Consider the following 7,315-nt stretch of genomic DNA (forward strand, 5'->3'; position numbering starts at 1 on the left):
CCACTGTGTTATGTTGATCAAAGGAAGCTACTAAGTCAGTCAACAGTGGGAAAATAAACTCTACCTCTTCACAGGAGGAATTGCAAATAATTTGTGGCTGTTTTTAATCTAACAAAGACACTATTCCATAAAACTGTACTACATACAATGCAAGATTTTTTTTTTAATAGAAAAGAAAATGCACTTCATTAAGACTATTGACCTGAATGCTAAAGAATGATAAGCGGGTAAATGTAGTTTGTGACAACTTAATAAGCTATTGTATTTTGTTGGGGATAGGAGGTGCAGAAAGATGGATGGAATGCTAGATACATGATGTATCCATTTGGATAAATTATTCTGGTAAGTTCCAAAAGCTATGAGAAACTGTTATGTTTAATTTTAATAACTATTGTTAAGTTGATGGATTAGCAAATATCTTGCCAATATTAATATCTAAGATAAAATGGTTTTGTTTCAACACTGATTGCGTGACATGAACTCATGCACTAGTTAACTAGATCCAATGGTCAAATGACATCACATAGCTCTTTTATTTTTTTTATTTTTATTTTTTTTTAAATTTATTTATTATTATTAAACTTCAAGTTGTAGGGTACATGTGCACAACGTGCAGGTTTGCTACATATGTATACTTGTGCCATGTTGGTGTGCTGCAGAGTTATACCTGATGTAAATGACGAGTAAATCACATAGCTCTTTTAAAAGAAGAAATATGTTTCAAGTACATAGAATGGGTTGTGATGTGGAATAACAAAAAATCTTTTCACACGTTTTCAACTATGTCTCTACTTTAAACAGAAGAAAAATACAGAAACAAGCAAATAGGAAACTTTAACAGACTTGTAGTTATGTGTATTCTAGTCCTAATATACCAGGAATTTGCTTCATGACATTACATAAAATAGAGATTTCTCCAACACAATTACAGTAGCAGTAGATGATATCTGTATAGTTCTTCCAGTCTTAATATAACTACATACACAACTATGCACATATAAGCATAGATGCATACACACATAAACATACATGCAGATAAAGAGAAAGAACTTTCAGAAAATAATATTGTGTTTGAGAAAAACACAATTAAGGAATTCACTTTTTGTTACTGTTCTTGGCCCTTTATTCCCAAACTAATTACTCACTAAATACTTATAACTCTAAATCTTTCATTTTAGCAAAAACCTTTGATATTCCATTTATGCTCTCATAGTAGGCTTCTTTTAAAGATTTCTTCTTAACAAATTTTTTTTTAAATAGCTCTAAATTGGATTGTCCCACCATGACAACATCATAAAAACTAAATTTCAGAATTCTAGAAATGGAAAGATCTAGATTTACTTTGTTTTTTAGCCATTAAAAAGTATACTAATATAGCTTGAATTGAGTGTTCTATTTACAAATACTTTAAACGATTTCTTAATGTTGTTTATGTATATTTAGAACACTTCTATAAAAATTGAAGGCTAATGTTATTGTACCAATTTTCCTTATAGAAAAATTGAGTAATAAATTGGTGGAGAACTTGCTGCCATATTCTTGTTAACAGATGATGGATTAACAGATGGGAGCCCAGATAATGGGAAATTTTAATCAGATTCAACATACTTCTTGCTAAGACAGGCAAAACTTTTTCAGTTCTAGAAATGTACTTTGGTAGGCTGACAACCTTTAAATAAAACATGATTAACAGAGATTTTGGCTATCAGCTGTGATACAGTATTAGAGAACTGACTTACCCTCCTACCTGAAACAATAAAAAAAAAAACAGACAAAATACATAAAACAAAAATTTTAAGAAATTGAACGTCAGGCAATATAAGACAATGATTCCTGAGAGAAGAAAAACAAAAGAGGCATACCCTAGATATCCCGACTAACTGACTAGAGAGAGATTCTAGGATATAACACATGGAGGAGGAATCCAAAAGGAATCCAGAGGTGTCCTTGTATTGAGGAAATAGACCTTGAAATCCACAGAGGCCAAGACTACTACAGTTTGTGGAGCAGAATACCAGAAAAGAGACAACTTCACAGACAACTACAGAAATCTGCAGAGGATCCCATTTGGATTTTCAGAGTAGTATTGGTCAGTCTGTAAGTGTAAGAAAACTACTTGAAGCGACAGAAAAAAGCAAAACCCAAAAGAAACAAAAGGAACAGTCTTTGGAGATCACACAACTCAGAAATAGTCTCTGTTCCTCAGAGTGGAAACTCACTTAATCCATGAGATACTTTAGAATATCAGAAGGTATTACCCCAACAGTGGGCCAAAAAATAGCTGCAAACTAAATGCAGTTGTGGTCCTGCCTAACAAAGCTCAAAAGCAAGCCTAAATGGATCAAACTATTTTTAAATTTTTAAATTACATTCCAAAAGAAAGCTCAAAAATATGTATTAATTTTTTATTAATTAAAAACCACCTTTACAAAAATTATAACTGAGAAACTCATGATAGTGAAAAAGATCTAACTCCATCTTGTTCTAACCATCAAGTTGTCCTTGTTCATTCCTGGGCCTAGGTCAAACTTTGGGAGGAACTTAGTTTACAGTTGGCTATTTCTTTACCTCCTTTTTTTGCCTAATTAGCATTTTAGTGAGTTCTCTTTACTACCTGATTGGTCAGGTGTGAGTTAAGTTGCAAGCCCTGTGTTTAAAGATGGATGGGGTCACCTTCCCAGCTAGGCTTAGGAATTCTTAGTCAGCCTAGGAAATCCAGCTAGTCCTGTCTCTCAGTTCCCCATTTCAACAGGAAAACCCAAGTGCTGTTGGGGAGGCTGGTCGATGACTGCTCTAACTGCTTCCTGCTGAATTGGGGCATAGTAGGGGTTGGGCAGTTGAGATTTCCTCAGGAGGAGTGACTTCAACGTCATTAACATCGGAGCATGGACTAGCAGGCCAGTCCAGGGGTCCATGGTAGATCTTAGTCATGGATTGTATCTGGGGCTCCATTTGAAGAACTATTTGTAGCTTTACAGCTTTGATTCTGGAAGAGACAAACTTAACAGAGGCGAAAGATACAGGGTCCAAAGAGGAGTAACAATATTATAGCTGCTAGAGGTCCTAAGAGAGGGAGAATCCAGGGCATCCATTGGCTGAAGAGGCCCCAATGTCTGGTGTTTTGAAGCTCCTCTGCTCTACGTTGTATTCGATCTCAAATTTCTTTAACTTTCTCAGTGATGATTTCGGATTGATTAACATAATAACAACATTCTTCCCCTAAAAATAAACAGGTTCCCCCTCTTTCAGCGATTAGGGGGATATTCAGCGATTAGCAATATTCAGCGATTAGCAAGTCTAAAGCTCTTCGATTTTGAAGGAATACTGCTGCTAGGGAGTTAAGTTGATCTTGCAAGGTGACTAGTGAGTCAGTAACCCATTCCATGTCACCATTTAGTTCTTGAGATAGTTTATAGTAGAACTGAGTAGAGGTTGTGATACTGCCAATGCCAGTACCTAGTCTGTCTAGCACTCCTTCTCCAATAACATAAGGAAGAATGGGTACTTTTTTGTTGTGGGGCTTAGGTATGACATAAATGTATAAATCTTGTTCAGTGTAAATGGTCATGGGGGCACTAAGAATGAGGGGAAGCACATAGATTCTGAAGAGCCATTCAAACAATGATAGGCTGAGGTACCACAGACAAAAAATATTCCTGAGGGTAGGCAGACTATTCGTGTGAGAGGAGTTACCCACCTGATGCATTGGGAGTTGCTTGTGTCTATAGTGTTGCTAAATTTTACACAGCTGAGGTTTGAGGTATGAGTTATCCCCAGATTGGAAATAAGAGGTTCTACTAAAACAGAAGTGCTGTTTATTTCTGTGCTGAAGTTGTCCCATTGTTCAGGTACAGGGATTGAAATGTATGGCCTGAAGTGCAGGGGGAGGCATATCCAACAGTTAGTAGAGTTTTGGGCCAAGGCCTCAAGGAGCCCAGTGAGGGTGATATCAAATAGGCTTACCAGGTGAGTATGGGTACAAAGGGTTTCATGTAGTTTTGAGAGATCTAGTCCTTTGTAGAGGCTAGGGGTGCTATGTACCCAGGTCAGTTGGGAGATTGCTTCCTTTATGTGTTTTTTTCTTGCGTGATCTTGAACTCCACCCCCATCAGACATACCAGTATGGGTAAAGTAAGTCCAACAGACAGTGGCTCCAAGTCCTCCAGGACAACTAGAATTAACTATTTTCCCTGTGCAATAATAAGTATTTATTTGCATGCAGGCAAAGAGTGGCAGAGTTATAGCAGTTGCAGAGCATGTGGGTGTGGGTGGTGCAGGTGGCATTTCCCTTAGAAAAACTCTTATACGACGGGGCATTAATATTTCCGGGAAGCCACATTCTCCATAGAAGCTCTTGGTAAGGGGAGTTACTGGACGTACAGTGGCATGGGGCAGGTTCAGTGAGAGTGAAAGGGGGTAAGAGAACAGTAAAGAGAAAAATATGATAAGGGAGGGCCATGGGGATTTACAATTTTAGTTACTGTCCTTATAGTTGTTGCTTGAAGAGCAGGCGCAGATCCTCTAGAGGTTCACAGGAATAGTTAGCATTGTCTCCTGGTTTTTCGGGTTCCTTTGGCAGTATCCAGGGTTTGACTCGAGTGTGATATATCCAAGACTCCACTCCAGCTTTAACCGTGGTTGAGGTAGATAAAATGACTGGGTAGGGTCCTTCCCAGGATGTATCTAGGGATGGGGAATTAGAGGGAAGAGACTTAACTAATATCATGTCACCAGGGTAGAATAATTCCTTTCCCTCCTTTCAGGGACAGACTCCTTGTAATGTTTTAAGAACTTGTTGATATTTGGCTAAGGAGGTGATGTCTGCAACTAACTTGGCCATCTCTCAGTCAAGCACAAGGTCATTGGTTAGGAAGGGTTATCCATACAGCATTTTGTATGGGCTAAGTCCTGTTTTTTGGGGAGAGATTGAGATTCTTAGTAAGGCTATAGGCAACAGAGCAGGCCATGCAAGGTGGGTTTCCTGGATTAGCTTTTTTAGATGTCATTTGAGTGTTTTTTGTTCATTTTCTCAACTTTCCCTAAGGATTGTGGCCTCCAGGCACAGTGTAAGTGATATTGTATGCCTAACACCGGGGATACTCCTTGGGTTACTGTAGCCTTGAAAACAGGGCCATTGTCACACTATAAGCCTCAGGGAAGTCCGAATCTGGGATTTATTTCATGAACTAGTATCTTCATTACCTCTGGGGCCTTTTCTGTCCTACAGGGGAAGGCCTCTCCCCAACCAGTAAAAATATCTACCCAAACTAGTAGACACTGAAATCCCTGAGATTTGGGCATGTGGGTAAAATCCAGTTGCCAGTCTTCTCCTGGGTAATGGCCTGTTCTTTGTTGTCCTGAAGGAGCTTGGTGATAAGGCAGGGGATTATTTCTTTGGCACACTTCACAGGCCCTGACTATCTGCTTAATAGTTTTGAAAAGGCCTGGTTCAGTAAATAATGATTTGGCCATCTGATGGGTGCTAAGTGAAAGGTTTGGTGGAGGGTTTTAAGTAATTTCCATTGGTTAGCTGCAGGCAAAAGTATTTTTCCTTCTTCAGTGGCTAGTCATCCTGAGGGAGGAAACTATGTCCTCTTGAGGTTCCCCATTCTATTTCTCCTGCTGAATACTGGGGCTTAGTTTTCCTGAGGGGATTACCCCATACTAGGTGTCCTTTCTAATGGAGGGTCCTGCCTGGTAGCTCTTTTGGCTTCATTATCCACTTGGTCGTTCCCCTCATTTCCCTTTTTCCTTTCCGATGACTCCAGCAATGTAAAACTGCCACCTCTTTAGGTTTCTGTATAGCCAATAATAATCTCTTAATGGCTTCCTGATGTTTGATAGTTAGGAATTCTCTTTCTCTCCATATTGCTGCCTGGGCATGGAGGACTAGGTAAACATACTTAGAGTCTGTATATATATTTACCCTTTTTCCTTCTCCTAATTTTAGTGCCCGAGTGAGGGCTATTAGTTCTGCCAGTTGAGCGCTAGTTCCTGGAGTGAGGGGATTACTTTCAAGTATTCCATTATCAGTGACCACTGCATACCCTGCTTTTTGAAATCCTTTTTCTACAAAGGAACTTCCATCAGTATACAAGTTGAGGTGGAGATCAGTCAAGGGAACCTCCAGAAGGTCCCCTCAAGTGGCATAGGTTTGAGCAATTACTTGTTGACCGTTATGTTCTATCTTTTCTTCATTGTGTGGAAGAAATGTGGTTGGGTTAAGAGTTGCACAAGTGCACAGTCACAGCACTGGCCTTTCAAATAATAGAGCCTGATATTTAAGTAAACAGTTGTCTGACAGCCAAAAGTTTCCTTTAGCAGTGAGTATGCCATTCACATCATGAGATGTCCACAGAGTAAGATCTCTTCCCTGTATTTAACTGTTTCAGATACTAAGACTGCTACTGCCACCACTACCCATAAACAATGAGGCCAACCCTTTGCCACTACATCAATTTCCTTACTCAGGGAAGCCACGGGTTGCAAGCTGGTCCCTCGAACCTGTGTAAGGACTCCTAGGTCTATTCCTGTTTTTTCTGTGATATATAAAGAAAAGTCTTGCCCCGTTGGCAAGCTTAACACTGGGGCGTGGGTTAGGGCCTTCTTTAGGGCCTGGAAAGCTGCTTCTGCTTCAGGTGTCCATCTTACTAAATGGGTATTGGCTTTCTGAGTTTCCTTAATTAGTGTATATAATGGTCTGGCTATTTCGCCATACCTGGGAATCCATATTTGGCAGAAGCCCGTTATGCCAAGGAACGCTTTTAGTTGCTTTAGGGTTTTGGGATAAGGATAAGCCATTAAAGGCTGGATACATTCCTCACTGAGGGTCCTGGTGCCTTTGGACAATTTTAGCCTTAAGTATTTAACTGGCTATGAGCAGAGCTAAGCCTTTGGTTTGGAAACCTTGTAGGCACAAGTGGCAAGGAAATTTAAGAGCGCTTGGGTGGCTTGATGGCAAAAGGTTTCTGAACAGGCAGCTAAAAGTCAATCATCCACGTACCGAAGGACAAGAGTGTCCAGGTATGAGAATTGGCTCAAGTCTTGGGCTAATATCTGGCCAAATAGATGGGGGTATTCCCTGAACCCTTGAGGTAAAACATACCAGGTGAGTTGAGACGTTGGGTCAGAAGGATCTTCTAAGGCAGACAAGAATTGAGAGTCAGGACGTACAGGGATGCAGAAAAAGGCATCCTTAAAGTCCAGGACTGCAAACCACTCTGCTTCCTCTGGTATTTGGGAAAGCAGAGTATAAGGGTTAGGTACAGCTGGGTATAGAGGAACAACAGCCTCATTAATAATGCTGAGATCTTGC

Source organism: Chlorocebus sabaeus, chromosome 7 (assembly GCF_047675955.1).
Source record: "Chlorocebus sabaeus isolate Y175 chromosome 7, mChlSab1.0.hap1, whole genome shotgun sequence".
NCBI lineage: Eukaryota > Metazoa > Chordata > Mammalia > Primates > Cercopithecidae > Chlorocebus > Chlorocebus sabaeus.